The following is a 14148-nucleotide window of genomic DNA, read 5'->3' as shown; positions in this document are numbered from 1 at the left end:
GTTTCTAATTTGAGCTAGCAAAATTTTAATGTGTCTTAACATTCAAATTCAAGAATATTCACAAATAAAGTCATGTTTTAAAATATTCTTTTTAGTTCATCTGGTCACCATATTGTTTTTAAATCTGTTCCAAGCATCAACTACTAATAACAATAGTAATGAGTATAGAGTTCATTTGTAGAGTATTTTAAACTTCAGAAAACTCCTTTATTTTGTGAACTGGTAATGATGAGCAATCCTGGGATTACTGAATATTTAAAGTATATAATGACATTTTCTAGACCCAAAAATGAAACTTAAGATTTGGTTTGTTCTGCATGTGACAGATTACTCAATCCCATGAAGAAATCCAGGTGTCTGGACTCTAATGACTGCCTGTATTTTAGAGGTCTGGTCACTCCTGCCATCCCTCACCAAATTTGGAAGATATGAAAGAAATTAAAATTTCAAGGTAAAGTACCTAGCCAAGTTCTTGAGTGGGGGCATCACACAACCTCCTTGTGTGGAAGTATTTAGTAAAGATCTTAGAACAGATGTCTATCTTTTATAAACATTTAACATTTTGGCAAATCAAATGCTCAGGAAACTAAGGGAGTGAAGGACAGGCCAGGAAGTCAGGAATTCTGGATGTGAACCTAATCTTGGTTTTATTCTGTTTTTGCTCTAAATCAATGCCAAAATCTTTACACCTCAGCTGCTTTATAGCAGGCAAGAATTATATGGGGGATAAAACTGTTTCCTGGGCATGTTTTAGGTTAAATGGTTAATATTACAGCCCTTAAATATACTTCCAGAAAAAGCAAGACATTCTCTATGTACATAATTTTCCTTCATTATCTTAGAGAATTGAAAAGGAATATCTGTGCCCTGTTAATAGACTGACCTTGAACAGAGATGATTCTTTCCATTCCTCAATTCTTATCCATTTTAGCAATGATCAGTTGTACAACTAATGAATAAATTCATTCATGTGACCTTAAGGGTTTTTAAGGTAGCTGTAAGTTGGATATTTTCAAGCAGTTAATATTTGGCAAGTCAAGGCCCTTATCTTTATTTGCCCCCTCTCTACTGGGTCATCAACTTAAATGAAATGTCCTCTTCACCCAAGTCTTAATTTGGCAATTTATGGAAAGGTTGGTTGGTCCCTGTCAAAAAGAAGCTCAGTTTTCTATGCCAGTAGGCACCACATTCATGTCTCAGTCTGCCCATGCTACTCTAGGCTGTTTAAAAGACAGAATGTGGTTTCACTTTCTCCTCACCACTTCATGATAAAAGTGCCCTGGTCTCCTCTGGTGGCACTTAATGAATGGCTGTCTCTCCCTGGATTTGGACTGTTGGCCCTTCCAACCAGTCATTAGCTGGCAGGAAATTCCCTCCTCAGCAATCACTATTGTATAAGTAGAGCTATAAACTTTGGAAAGCTGATACAATCCCAGATCCTAAAACTGCACGTGTGTGTGTGTGTTGGGAGGGGCAATAGAATCTTGATTGTAAAAGCACTGGCTTCCAAATTAAACTTGAACCACATGGTACAGTCCATAAAATATACAAAACACACAGTACAGTGACAGATTTATTATAACCCTACAGAATAAAGAAAAAAATCTCTATATGGAAAACACTGCTACTTTTGACCCAAACAGCCCCCAAACAGGAAGTTAAAAGCAAATCAGCCAGCTGTAGCCTCTCTAAGTTATGAAGGATGCCTATGCAACCAGCATTTCCTGTCATTGCTTCTCACCAATTATGAGTGCCTCTTTCTGAATTGTTTTCATAGCTAAAAATATAACAAAAATTTGTTTGGGGATAGATGGAAGGCAATAGTAGGCTTATTATATAATGTAGGCTTGAAAGTGAAAAATGTAACTTTTACCAAAATATTTTATTTTGTGCAGGTCACACAAGTTCCTTCAACTTCTGCATTTTAAGAAATAAAGGAAGAATAGACCCCATTAATAAAAATAAAAGTGTTTAGAATCAGACATTAGGTAAGCTAGCTGTTACCTGTTAATTTAGAATTGATATTCAAAACCACAGTTTTCATGCATCTGATTAGTAAGACAGAACAGCAGACTACAGTATTCATGAGAAGAGAAACTAACTAATCTTAGAGTTGTACTCTCCCTCTCTCTCACTATTCCCACAACATAACTTATGAAACCTCAAAGTGTTTGCACATTTTAGGTCCTTTTTATCATCATCATCATCATCATCATCATCATCATCATCATCACAGTCTCCACAACACATGGAGGTATTCTCAGTTTTTTTCCAACACTGTAAAATGTCAAGCCCTATGCCACACTTTTCCAGCCTGTCATCTTAGTCACAAAAGATCTTTGGAGGGGGAGCTCTAGTCAGAAAGCAAAAGTATTGTGCCCTCATATTATTGCTACACTGAATTTCTCAGTATGTCTAAATGAGACCCCCAGCCAAACCAAGTTTATCTTTCTAAGAAAGAGGATTATACATGGTAGCAAGGCCGCTAGTTGGCTAGTCAGAAGTTCGGTCAAAACCATAGGTCTTTCTCCAAAACAAACAAACAAACAAACAAACAAACAAAAAATGCCCTCCCTCGGGGGTGCCTGTCAATCTGAGTCCAGCTCAGACTCTAGCTTCAGAAAGCCAACAGAATGCTTATTGACATAGCCTCTGTGGACAGCTGAGACCGCTGCTGTGAGTATTCATGAAACAGATCAGATTACACAACACCTCTGCCCACCCTCATGTTTTTTTGTATTTTGAAGCCCTTAAACATAAAATGTGACCCTATAATGTGTGCTATTTTTCACTTCATACTTCTGGGTGAGCTAATAAGGTTTTTCTTCATGTTATCAAATTACTTAGGGAAAATACTGACATAAAGGAGTTGAGAGTTTAAATTTTTTCCAAAATCATGTTTGAAACAAAATACAAACCCCTTCTTTAGGATCCTCATAGATCTCAGACACCAAACTTTTGAAAAACATCAATGCACCCTTTAACAAATAGCAACCACAATTGAACCATTTATTGAATGCTTACTTTTCACAGGACAAATGCAAATTCCACTTAGGCACTCAGGTGAAATGTGATCTCCATCACTGTGCTGTGGGTCTTGTTGAATGTGTCTCTATAATATTTTTAATAGAACTCAGAAAAACTACTATATAGTTCATGAATCCAGCCATAATAAATCAGCCACCTTAATATTATATGATGATCTCATTTATTCAGTTTGTAAAGCATTAAATAACTGATGAATTATACTATGAGATACATACCCAAGCTGATATTATACACAGTGCTTTTGTTTGTTTTGTTTTGTTTTGTTTTCCCATGTAAAGGTTGAAGACTACAAAACAAAAGGTGAAATGCAAGCTCTCTGGTTCTTTCACTCTCTCATTTTGCTAACAAGCCACCCCCCCTCAAAAAAATCCTGTTTGTTTTCTTCATACTGCCACATAAGGGGAGACTGCAAAAACTCTACCTAAAGACCAATGGTTCTCTGGGCACAAAAGATAATTGTGGTGGATCTGAAATGGCAGCTCTTGTCTCTTATATTGTGTAGACTTTGCTTTCTGGATACAGTAAAAAGAGGCACTATTCATACCTGTATCTTGGTAAACAAAAACCTATGCAAATTCAACCTCTAAATGGGCAATCAGTGTTTGACTGAAAATGAGACAGCTCCCAGTGTCCTTTCTGGTTTCTGTCTGTGACTTCATCACTTTCTAAACTATATATGACATGAGACATCTAAGTCACAGTATTTATTATTTTCATTCCTTTTTTATCTGGTAAAACAGTTTAAAGAACTCTTTCTACATAACTTCTTGTTGAAGACTGATTTCCCTTGTATATAGAACAGATTTACTAAATGCAACTGCAGGTGACAGAAAAATAGCTGGGGTCAATCCTAAAGGCCTCATCCCAAAGACTGACATTGCTTGCTTTTCCTTGAAGTTGTTAAAGAGTTAGTTGCTATTGTGGCCTCCAGCAGGACATTCAACCTAGTGTTCAGTCTGTTTTGTTGTTGTTGTTGTTGATTTTTTTTTTGTCAAAAAGAAATAGAGATACTGCTACCTGAAGTCAGGGGAAGGATGTTCATAAAGTATAAGATGAAGTTAGAAACATTGAACTATTCTTCAATTCATTTAACAAACTTTTGCTGAAAGCCTACTATGTACTAAGCACTAGGGCTATGAGCTAAGGACACCCAGTAACCTGCCCAATAAAAAGTTACTGATGCATTTAGGGAAACCTGAATGAACCTGAAGAAACCTTTCTCAAATTTCCACACCAGTTCTGGGCAAGGCCAAGAAGTTCAGGATTCAATGAATTTGAAGGGGACAATTTTAAGCCTATCTGAGTGATCCAGAACAGAAAACAAGATCCAGCTAAGTCAGTCTCTAGGATGTTCCTGTGTTCTAAGCCCTGTTGGAATTCTCTAGTGCCTACCCTCTGAATTTCTGCTCAGACTGCTTTTCTCAATTGGAGGCCCTTTCTTTCTGGGCTGTTGTAGTTCACCTACTGTGAGGATTTTTTAAAAACCCACTAAACTGACTAAAAGTAGAAACAAATATCTCTTACTTATGAGCCAACTTAATACTGATTGATGTTAGGGCTTGAGAGTGGACATATTTTAATGAGCATACCTAATTGATTCTTAAAGCTGTAATCAAGCTTTTTTTAACACTTTGTTCTGATAAAAATAATGAATTTGGGGACTACTATGCTTGAGTTTCTTGAAAAGCATCATATACATAGATATATAAAATATAAACATCTATTTGCCTATACATAAAATAAATATATAAATATTATAAATAAAAATCCATAAACATAGAAGAATATATAGTGTATGTCATGTATATATGTATGCAAATATACATGTGCATGTATATAAATAATATATATACATATATATGAATTTGTAGTGTACATATATAATCAGGTACATTTTATATACCTATATCTATATCTACATCACACACACAAACACACACATACACTTAAATCAAGTTTCCTCTCATTTCTGTTTCTTTTTCAGTTCTCAACAATGCATCCTTTTTCTGAAAGTTCACTGCCTGTAGTTGAATATTCAGAGCCCCATCTCTTTTACTGAGCCTGGGAGACATTGCTTAATACAAATATTTATTATAGTTTATTGTGAACCTTTTTTCTTTCTTTCTTAAAATGGGAAGAATTCTGTAAATATAAATACTTTTCTATAAAACTCCAGGGAGAAATCAATGCATAGGTGTATAAATTGTTCTAAAATGACAACTAATTTGGACACGCATGCATGTGCTTGTGTTGTGTGTATGTGCCCATGTTGTGTGTATGTATCCAGATAAAGTAGTAGTACTTTTATTTCTCAAATAAAAATACTTGTCATGTTATATTATTTTCCCCATCAATCTTTTAAAAAGTGTCACTCAATTTAGTGTGAAGTAGAACTAATGATGGATTTTTTTCCTCATAGATTTTATTAATTTTATTTTTTTATTGTTGTTCAATTAGTTGTCCCAATTTTCTCCCCAATATCGTCCCTCTCCCTACCCAGCCCTCACTTCCCACATTCAATCTGCCCCCAATACTGTTGTCTTTGTCCATGGGTCCTTTATACATGTTCCTTGACTTGACCCTCCCCTTTTTTCCCTCTAATAATAAATAAATGAAATCTTAAAAATAAAATAAAAACAGTTCCCTATAAAAATAATAATAACAAATGATAGATTTATATTGTGTTTGAACAAAATGATCTGGAAAAGTATCTTTTCTGATCTCTTTTGGGTCACATGGATATTATTAACACCTGATAATGTAATTGATGCATTATTTATCCTAATTGTCAAAGTTACCTTTCCATCATTGTCATTTAGCTATTCTGAGGCCATATATAACCATTCAGGAAGAGTAGGATGCCATGGAGCCCCCTGGTTTCCTTAAGATCTAAAAGCCCACAATAATATAGATATAATGGTTTTCTTTTTGGTCATAATTTGCGTTTGTTTATTGTATGGTTGGTTGACAATTAAACTCTGTGCTCCAAAAAATTTTGTTCTTATAGTGGAAAAATGTCTACCTAATTTTATCTGAGGCACAGGTTTCTTTCTATTTTTGAAGTGAGAACCACATCACACCTAGGGAGATGCACGAAAATCCCACAAAGAAACCAAACTTCTTATTTCTATTTTCTTGAAATCACATACATTTATAATGAGGGAAAATCCATCTGTTCAACCTACTAGACACTGTTATGAGAAAACGCAACAGCATGGAAGAACCTTGACGAAGTAAAGGTGAGCATAGCCTGCATGTTCTTTCAGACACTTGATAGTTTTAACATGGCAACAACCATTATCTAACTTTAATTACAAGATCAAATTACTTGTCAAACATGTACTATAACTTGTTCTTGTCTGCTGGGCCCCAATCCTTGTTTGTAATCTTTTCAGACAACATTATTTATTTCCAAACAGAAAAATATAGCCACCTTCCTGAATTTATTGTATTATAAGCTGACTAAGTATAACATTTTAGGAATGAAAATTTTGTCACCTTTTTCTTCCTCCACTCCCTCTCACTTGTATAAAAACAAGTGGGCCTAGAACAAAATTGTGCTTCAAATTATATTGTCAGCATCTGCACAGCAGCCAAGAGAGTGTCACTGTTCCAGCACGTGCAGTACTGTACAGCCTCAAAAGACAAAACCTTTTTTTTCCCAAGCTGCTGTGATTACTTTTTCATATTGTAGAGCTGGGCCAATAATAATGCACCTACTGGTCAAAAGGATGAATTACACAAGTGCCTAGGTGTAAAATGAAAAGCAAGAGAACTCATTTCAGGCAAATAGAATTCAGGCAATTAAGGGATTGTACATTCTAATCTTCTTTAAATTTTTAGGTTCTTGCAAGTACCCAACAATGTCTTCTGTTTAAATTAAAAGCTGTGCACAAAATCTGCTCCTCTGTGAATTTATAAACTATTCATTTATAAGTCAACATTTATTAAGTACCTACTTTGTGCAAAGCATTGCTTAGGTAAAGGGTGGGTGCAAGGGAATACCAAAGATACTTTGGATACCAGCTCATAATCAGAGGTTTTATGCCCCTTAAAAAGCAACTGTTGTGAAATGCTTGGCATGGACAGTGGAAGAAAAGTACTTTATAATAGTCCTGGGAATCATTATGAGTGCTAAAAGCAGCATAAGAAATTAGAGAAATGAAGTAGCTTTTAGAAGTAGAGCATAATATGTAATCACCACCTCTAGCCCAGAACTATATTAATTCTCTCTTGAAAATATTTTTACAAAGTCTTTCACTTATGTTTTCATACAAAGTCTCCAATCTCATCATTATATGGAGCTGCAGGACGTTAACTGGCCAAATTTCCTTCTAAGGTCTCTAACACTAGTTTAGCTTGTCTATTCAGGCCCTGAAGTTTAGTATTTTCAATTTTTTCAAAGGATGCATTTAATCTAAAGTATTTCAGCAAACAAGGCAGCAAGCACATCAGGAAGCAAAGCTTGCTGAACTCAGTTCTAAATATGTAATCACTAAAATTGAGAGAAATTGCTTTTGGTCACCTCTCTCCCCACTCCTTGCAAAACTGCAAGTATCTATTGCTCTACCTGCAGGAACTCTTCTTTCAGATGTGAAGCAATGAATTACCCCATACACTTCTCTCAACAATCTTCTGAAAAACTGATGCAAAATTTATTTAATAGTAAATTCTGTTGTAAACAGTTCATTTCTTTCTTTCTAGGTACACTATAGCACCTCACTGGGTGGGAAAACTGCAGTTCTTTAATAGTTGCTAAACAATTATGACCTAAACAATTACCTTTCCCCACTTTCCAAAAGCTTGCTAAATTTAATGGCAGGACAGTCTCCCAGCCAAGTAGCTTCCATTGTCTGGAGAGAAGTTAAGAAGTGGACAAGGGTATTATAATATCAGCGGGGCTATGGGCAAAAGTCCTTTTAGGCTAAGTTTAGGAACTTTCTATAAATATGAAGACATACCCCCAAAGTATTGCATATTGGAAAAAATAAAACAAATTTTAAAAGTATTTAAACATTTGCGTAGGCAAAAGAGAAAATGTGAATATAATCAGAAAAATCTAAGGTCTCTGGTAAGCCTTATTGTTAGTATACTTTACATCAGAAAGGAAAAAATCTCATGGATAAATTGTATAACGCATTCATGTCTAGTCATTTGTACACCTATTTCAATAGTCTGCTTTCCAACCACTATATCAGTAATCAGGCAAAGACTTATTGGTTAAACCAAGGAGTCAAGATAGAGACAACATCATTTCAAAATTAAATCTTGGAATAATTTTGTTTTAATTCATGCTTTCCCATGAACACAATACATGTGTAGAGATAGGCTGTGGAGATCCATGCCCATTTACAAATACTAGCAATTTAAGAACATCTAAGAAAATAAGAACTCCTTTAAAACACACTTCCTTAATTAAACAGCAACACAATACATTCACTCTCACTGTTGTCTCTATATATACCAATCAACAGATTGTAGTTATAAAAACACATAGATCTACTACAGTAATGATAAAACTACACAAATGAATTACTTTCATTACTCATCTTGATTTAATCTTGTTTTCTTACCATAAAAGCCTGTTTGTGAATGTTAACAAGTAAAGTTACCTTTTTAATAATCTGCTAAAATCTACCCTCATGCCCTTCAGATGCCAGTAGTAAAAGCAAGCTGCCCAAACGTGTTGATCTAGAGCAGGAAAAGACGAGAGCTGCAAGGAAGCTGTGGTACTGCTTGTGATATAATATGACCATGGGTAAAAGTGGTTGTTAAACGCATTAGCTGATGATATGCCATGCAAGAAGTGTAAATTACTATATATACCATTTATCATAGATGAAGAAATTGAAGAAAAAGAAAGTAGGATAAAAGACAGGAAGAAGAGGAAGATCAAAGCCCCAAAACTGCAACAAAGTTGCAGGGTTACTTTTCCTTCTATTTACCATTTTGAAAAATAGTTTAAAAGGCATTTTATTTCTTCAGCGTCCTAGGAAGGCAGCCACTCTCACGAACCCCAACTCATCTCCAGCCTTACCTTATGCTGCTAGAGCAAACCCAGAGGCTAAAAGGTCCTGCTCTCAGCGGCAGAGGCAGTGGCAGCGACAGTGGCACATGCCATCTGTTAGCGACAGAAGCAAAAGCAGCTCTGCGCGAGGTGGCCCAGGTGCCTGGAGAGCCTTTAGCAGGGGTGTATACTGAATGCCGCCATTTTAAAGAGAGGCTCTGAAATCATTAGATATAAGCAAATTAAAGCCCGCCCCACCTACATAACTTCGTGGCTGGGACGTACAAACGGGTTCCAAGTCAGCCGCTGCGGGTTATAAAATGCCAAGCCAAGAGACAAGCACACGAGGACTCCTGGACGGAGGTGACAATCACTCTGCTCCCCGCTGCCCCCTACCCTCCTGTGCTCTGGCAAGCCTACTTTCAGGCCCAGAAGAAATAATATATTTTTTTTCTTGAAAACACGAGGACCCTTCCCGGGGCAGTTCGGTGTGCTGGCTGACAGAGGAGCCACGGGCTGGCCTCCCCCCCCTTTTGCATGCTTTTGGTTTAGTCCACTCCTAGCTTTCCTCTGAGCTCCCCAGCGCCCTCGCTGAAGCTGGCTGGTGTGGGTCTCCCGCCTGGCAAGCGCTGCCATGGCAACCCAGCCCAAACCCTGCCTGGCCTGGGTCAAAGGCGTGCCCTCCACCAGCTGTCCCCTGGCAGAGCTCTCCAACTGACACCAGCAACCTGGGCCCTGCGCCTGCTTGCCCTCCGGGTGCCCCGAGCTCCGCAGATAGCACGCTCAAGAGGGATGGCGCTAGTGAGGGGACTTTGGGCGCCAAAACCGAAACTCCTGCAAAACTCTAGCGGCAGCCCACCTGTACGGGAGCAGAGGAGCTCGGCTTGGGGCCTCGCCACACCAGGCCAGGTAGCGCAGGGTACCTGCACTGCTGCCGCCCTCTCACCTGGCTCGGAGCTGCGGACTGGCGGGAATTCGGCCACGTGCCGCGGCCGCCGCGCCCCCCTCCCCCCGTGTCCACTCCAGCCCTGTGATTGTCCCCTGCCTCCTGCCTCCTGCTAGGTGCTCCCCTCAGATTGCCCGAAAGTCATGCTTCTAATCGCACTCCGAGTACAGGCACTTTCTTCCTCTAGCAGTTTCGTCGCCAAATATATTCTGTGTGTGTTTCGTTCATTAGTACACGGTTTTCACAGAGTGCAACGCAGCCTTTATTCTCAGGGGGTGTGGCGCCTTTCCCCCAAACTCCGTGGCCCAGCTTCCTCTGAAAAGGCTCTTTGTAGTTTCATTTTTAAGGGAATGGGAGGGGGATGATCATAAACTCAGGTTTTACAAAAGCAAAAACCAGCAACTTGTACACATCCCAGGACGGCTGTGGGTTGCAGCAAAGTTCTTTAAGCTTTAGGAACTGAAGTGCCAGTAAGAAATGCACTGTGATAAAAAGCTGTACGCTTATAGTCATTTCAGATACAGGTAAGGGAAATAGGTAATTTTAAAGACGACTTTAGTCAGTAAATATATCGGCTCGCACTGAAGGCAAAATAGAAAATAAAGGAAGAGGGTGAGGGAAAGTGGAAGAAAGGCAGGGAGGGAGGGAAGGAGGGAGGGAGGAGAAATAAAAGGAAAATAAAACGAAAGGAAAGGAAAACTCAGCAGCTACTTTCTTTGGTCCTCTTTTTTCTATAAATTCTTCAGTCATTTATTTCCCTTTAAAAACCTTTGAAAAGGAAATGTTATGTGACAATAGTTTCTTTTCTTCAATGGGGTTTGAAGGGTAGGAGGAGCCAAAAGGTAGAGCCCCAGATATTTTTGAGTAAGAAATAAACAAAGCAAATGCAATTTTATATATTGATTTAAAAATGTGCATCTGGACAGCTAAATTACAAGTTCAATTTAATGCAAGTGTAATAAGAACACCAGCTGTCCCTTAATTGGAACCTTACAATAATAAATACATGTTTTTATTTAATTTTATGAGGACAATTGTAGTTGATAACACACACATATGCAAGATTCACTGTGACAAACTCATAATAGTGCATGTGCTACTTTCCTGCAATTAACTGTTTCATCCCCTGCACAGATTTCTACATGCTCTGCCAAAAGTGCAAAAACATCACAGGAAATATTTAAGTAGCAGTTAGGTTGAGGAGTGGGGTGAATTCTCAAGCTAACTATATATTTTTAATTTGCCAAATTGATCCAAATAAAATTATCCAGCTAATTTTAGGCAAGAAATCAATCTGTTTGTTAAATGCAAGATAATAGGAGCCGGGTCATAGTAGCTGGAAGGAGAATACTGGCACAAACTGCCCTTTAAATAATTGAGAAACACCCCCCTCAATGGCATTTGACATGCATTGTGAAAGTTATCAGGACAATGTGCAAGACAATGTCTGTTACTTTTATAGTAATGGTTAGAATCTTAGCATAAGTCAAAAAGAAGCCAGCAATTTCTGGTTATTTGAAAAAAAGCTCTAATTCCAAACTACCTCTTTTCACCTCCCTTCTGATTTGCCAAATTACCTGCACCACTCTAAAAGTCAAATTTGGCTGACATATAGGAAATAGCTTTGCAGTACAGGAACTACCACAGTTAAAAAGTAGAAGGTGTTGGTTACCACAGTAGTCTGGAGGGAAGGGCGAGTCTGAATTATATAACTTTTTACCCAGTGATCTAAAAAAATTAGGAACTCTTATCACAGTCAACAAAAGAGCTTTTATACTAAGCATGACTTGGGTCAACACCAGTTCTCTACTTCTGCCCACCATTGCAAAGCACATCTCCTGGGGTGCACTCTGGGTTTCCCTAATCTCATATAAAATGGCTCAATTTTATTGTTATTACATTGCTGAAATAATTGCTTGATAATAAACTTAAGGCCATAAATAGGTCAATTGGCTAGTTCTCAGGATAGCATAGTTTCAACATTGTCTCTTGATTGACATTTTTATTATATTTTATTAATTATACTATTAGAGTTGTCCTGAATTTTTCCCCTTTGCCCTCTCTCCACCCAGCACCCCCAACTCACTCAGGCAATCCCCCCACCATTGTTCATGCCCATGGTTAGGCCCATAAGTTCTTTGGCTACTCCATTTCCTATACTGTACTTTACATCCCCTTGGCTATTCTGTAACTACCTATTTGTACTTCCTAATCCCCTGACCTCTTCACCCATTCTCCCACATCCTCATCCCATCTGGCAGCCATCAAAATGCTCTCTGTAGCCACTATTTTGTCTCTGTTCTTGTTTGCTTAGTTTTTTTTTTTTAGATTCAATTGTCAATAGATTTGTATTTTTTGCCATTTTATTATTCATAGTTTTTATCTTCTTTTTCTTAAATAAGTCCTTTTAACATTTCATATAATAATGATTTGGAGATGATGAATTCCTTTAGTTTTTCTGTTCTGGGAAGCTCTTTATCTGCCCTTCAATTCTAAATGATAGCTTTGCTGGATAGAGCAAACTTAGCTATAGGTCCCTGCTTTTCATGACTGAATATTTCTTGCCAATTCCTTTCAGCCTACAAAGCTTCTTTTGAGATATCATTTGACAGTATTATGGGTACTTCACTGTAGGGAACTAACTGGTTTTCTCTTGATGCTTTTAAGATTCTCTCTTTATCTTTAACCTTTGGCATTGGAATTATGATGTCTTGGGGTGGGCCTCTCTGTATCCATCTTCTTTGGGACTCTCTGTGCTTCCTGGACTTGCATGTCTATTTCCTTCACCAAATGAGGGAAGTTTTCTTTCATTATTTTTTCAAATGGATTGCCAATTTCTTGCTCTTTCTCTTCTCCTCTGGCACTCCCATGATGCAAATGTCAGACCTCTTGAAGTTGTCCCAGAGGCTGCTTGTACCATCCTCATTTTTTAAAATTCTTTTTTCTTCTTGTTCTGATTGGTTGTTTTTTGCTTCCTTATGTTTTAAATCATTGATTTGATTCTCAGCTTCATCCACTCTACTGCTGTTTCCCTGTAAATTGTTCTTTATTTCAAGTAGGGTATCCTTCATTTCTGACTGGATTTTTTTAATGCTCCTGAGGTCCTCACGGAGTTCCTTGAGCATCCTTATACTCAGTGTCTTGAACTCTGCGTCTGATAGATTGCTTATCTCCATTTCATTTAGCTGTTTTTCTGGAGTTTTGATCTATTATTTTATCTGGGCCATGTTTCTTTATTTCTTTTTTTGGCAGCCTTCCTCTGTTTGTTTCCATGTATTAGGTAGAGTTGCTTTGACTCCCTGAATTGGTGATGTGCCCTAATGTAGTTAAGTGTTCTGTAGGGTTCAGTAGCACAGCCTCCCCTATCAGCCAAACTGGGTACTAGAGGCGTACCCTTCATGTGGACTCAGTACACCTTCCTTTTGTAGTTGAGCCTTGATTGCTGTTGGCAGATCAATGGGAGGGATTTACACAGGACAGTCAGTTTCAAGGATTGGCTGTGACCACTTATTACCAACCTCTGCCCCCCTTGGAAGATCAGCTGTGCAGGGGTGCAAGGGCAGGGTGGTGGTCTGACATGGTCTGTAGCTATACACTGGGTTCCTCCCTGTATACCACTAGAGGTATACCAGTGCTACTCCACTGGGTAGCTGCTTATCCTATCCTCATTTTTTTTGAATCTGTCTTCTTGTTGTTATTCTGATTGGTTGTTTTTTGCTTCCTTTTGTTCCAAATCAAGCTGCTACCCCAGTGCTGGAGTTCAGAGGTAGTGAGTCTGAGTAGGTGAGTCCATGTGTGGATCTCTAAGAGGAACTGCTCGGGGCCCCAGAAGTTGCTTCCACTGACTCAATCTCCACTGGTTTTTGCAGCCAGTTGTGGGGACTTACCTTCTTGGGACTGGAATCCTGGGCTGGGGGGCATGGTGTGGGGCTGGGACTGCTCACTCCGAGTTATCCCTCCTGAATTTTTATCCATCACACATGGATTTGGGACCAACCCATTCCATATCTGTGCCCCTCCTACCATTCTGGATGGATGTGGTTTCTTTAATTCTGTATTTGTCAGACTTCCACTCAACTCAATTTCTAACAGTTCTAAGTGGTGGTTGTTCTATATTTTGGTTGTAATTTCGTTGAGGTTGTGTGAA

At 38.3% G+C, this 14148-nt stretch overlaps 1 protein-coding gene across 1 annotated transcript in view; it reads right to left on the bottom strand.

Moving 5' to 3' along the window:
- Positions 1-9249, bottom strand: part of MBNL3 (muscleblind like splicing regulator 3) — a 125898-nt gene extending 116649 nt beyond the window's left edge. The window contains exon 1 of the mRNA XM_045852154.1: positions 9086-9249. The gene's annotated coding sequence lies outside the window, so the exon portion shown is untranslated. The remainder of the gene's footprint in view (positions 1-9085) is intronic.
- Between the last annotated feature and the right edge of the window lie 4899 nt (positions 9250-14148).

Source organism: Phyllostomus hastatus, unplaced genomic scaffold (assembly GCF_019186645.2).
Source record: "Phyllostomus hastatus isolate PE091 unplaced genomic scaffold, TTU_PhHast_1.1 phas_contig_90, whole genome shotgun sequence".
Lineage (NCBI taxonomy): Eukaryota > Metazoa > Chordata > Mammalia > Chiroptera > Phyllostomidae > Phyllostomus > Phyllostomus hastatus.
This window is presented reverse-complemented; position numbering and strand designations above follow the sequence as displayed.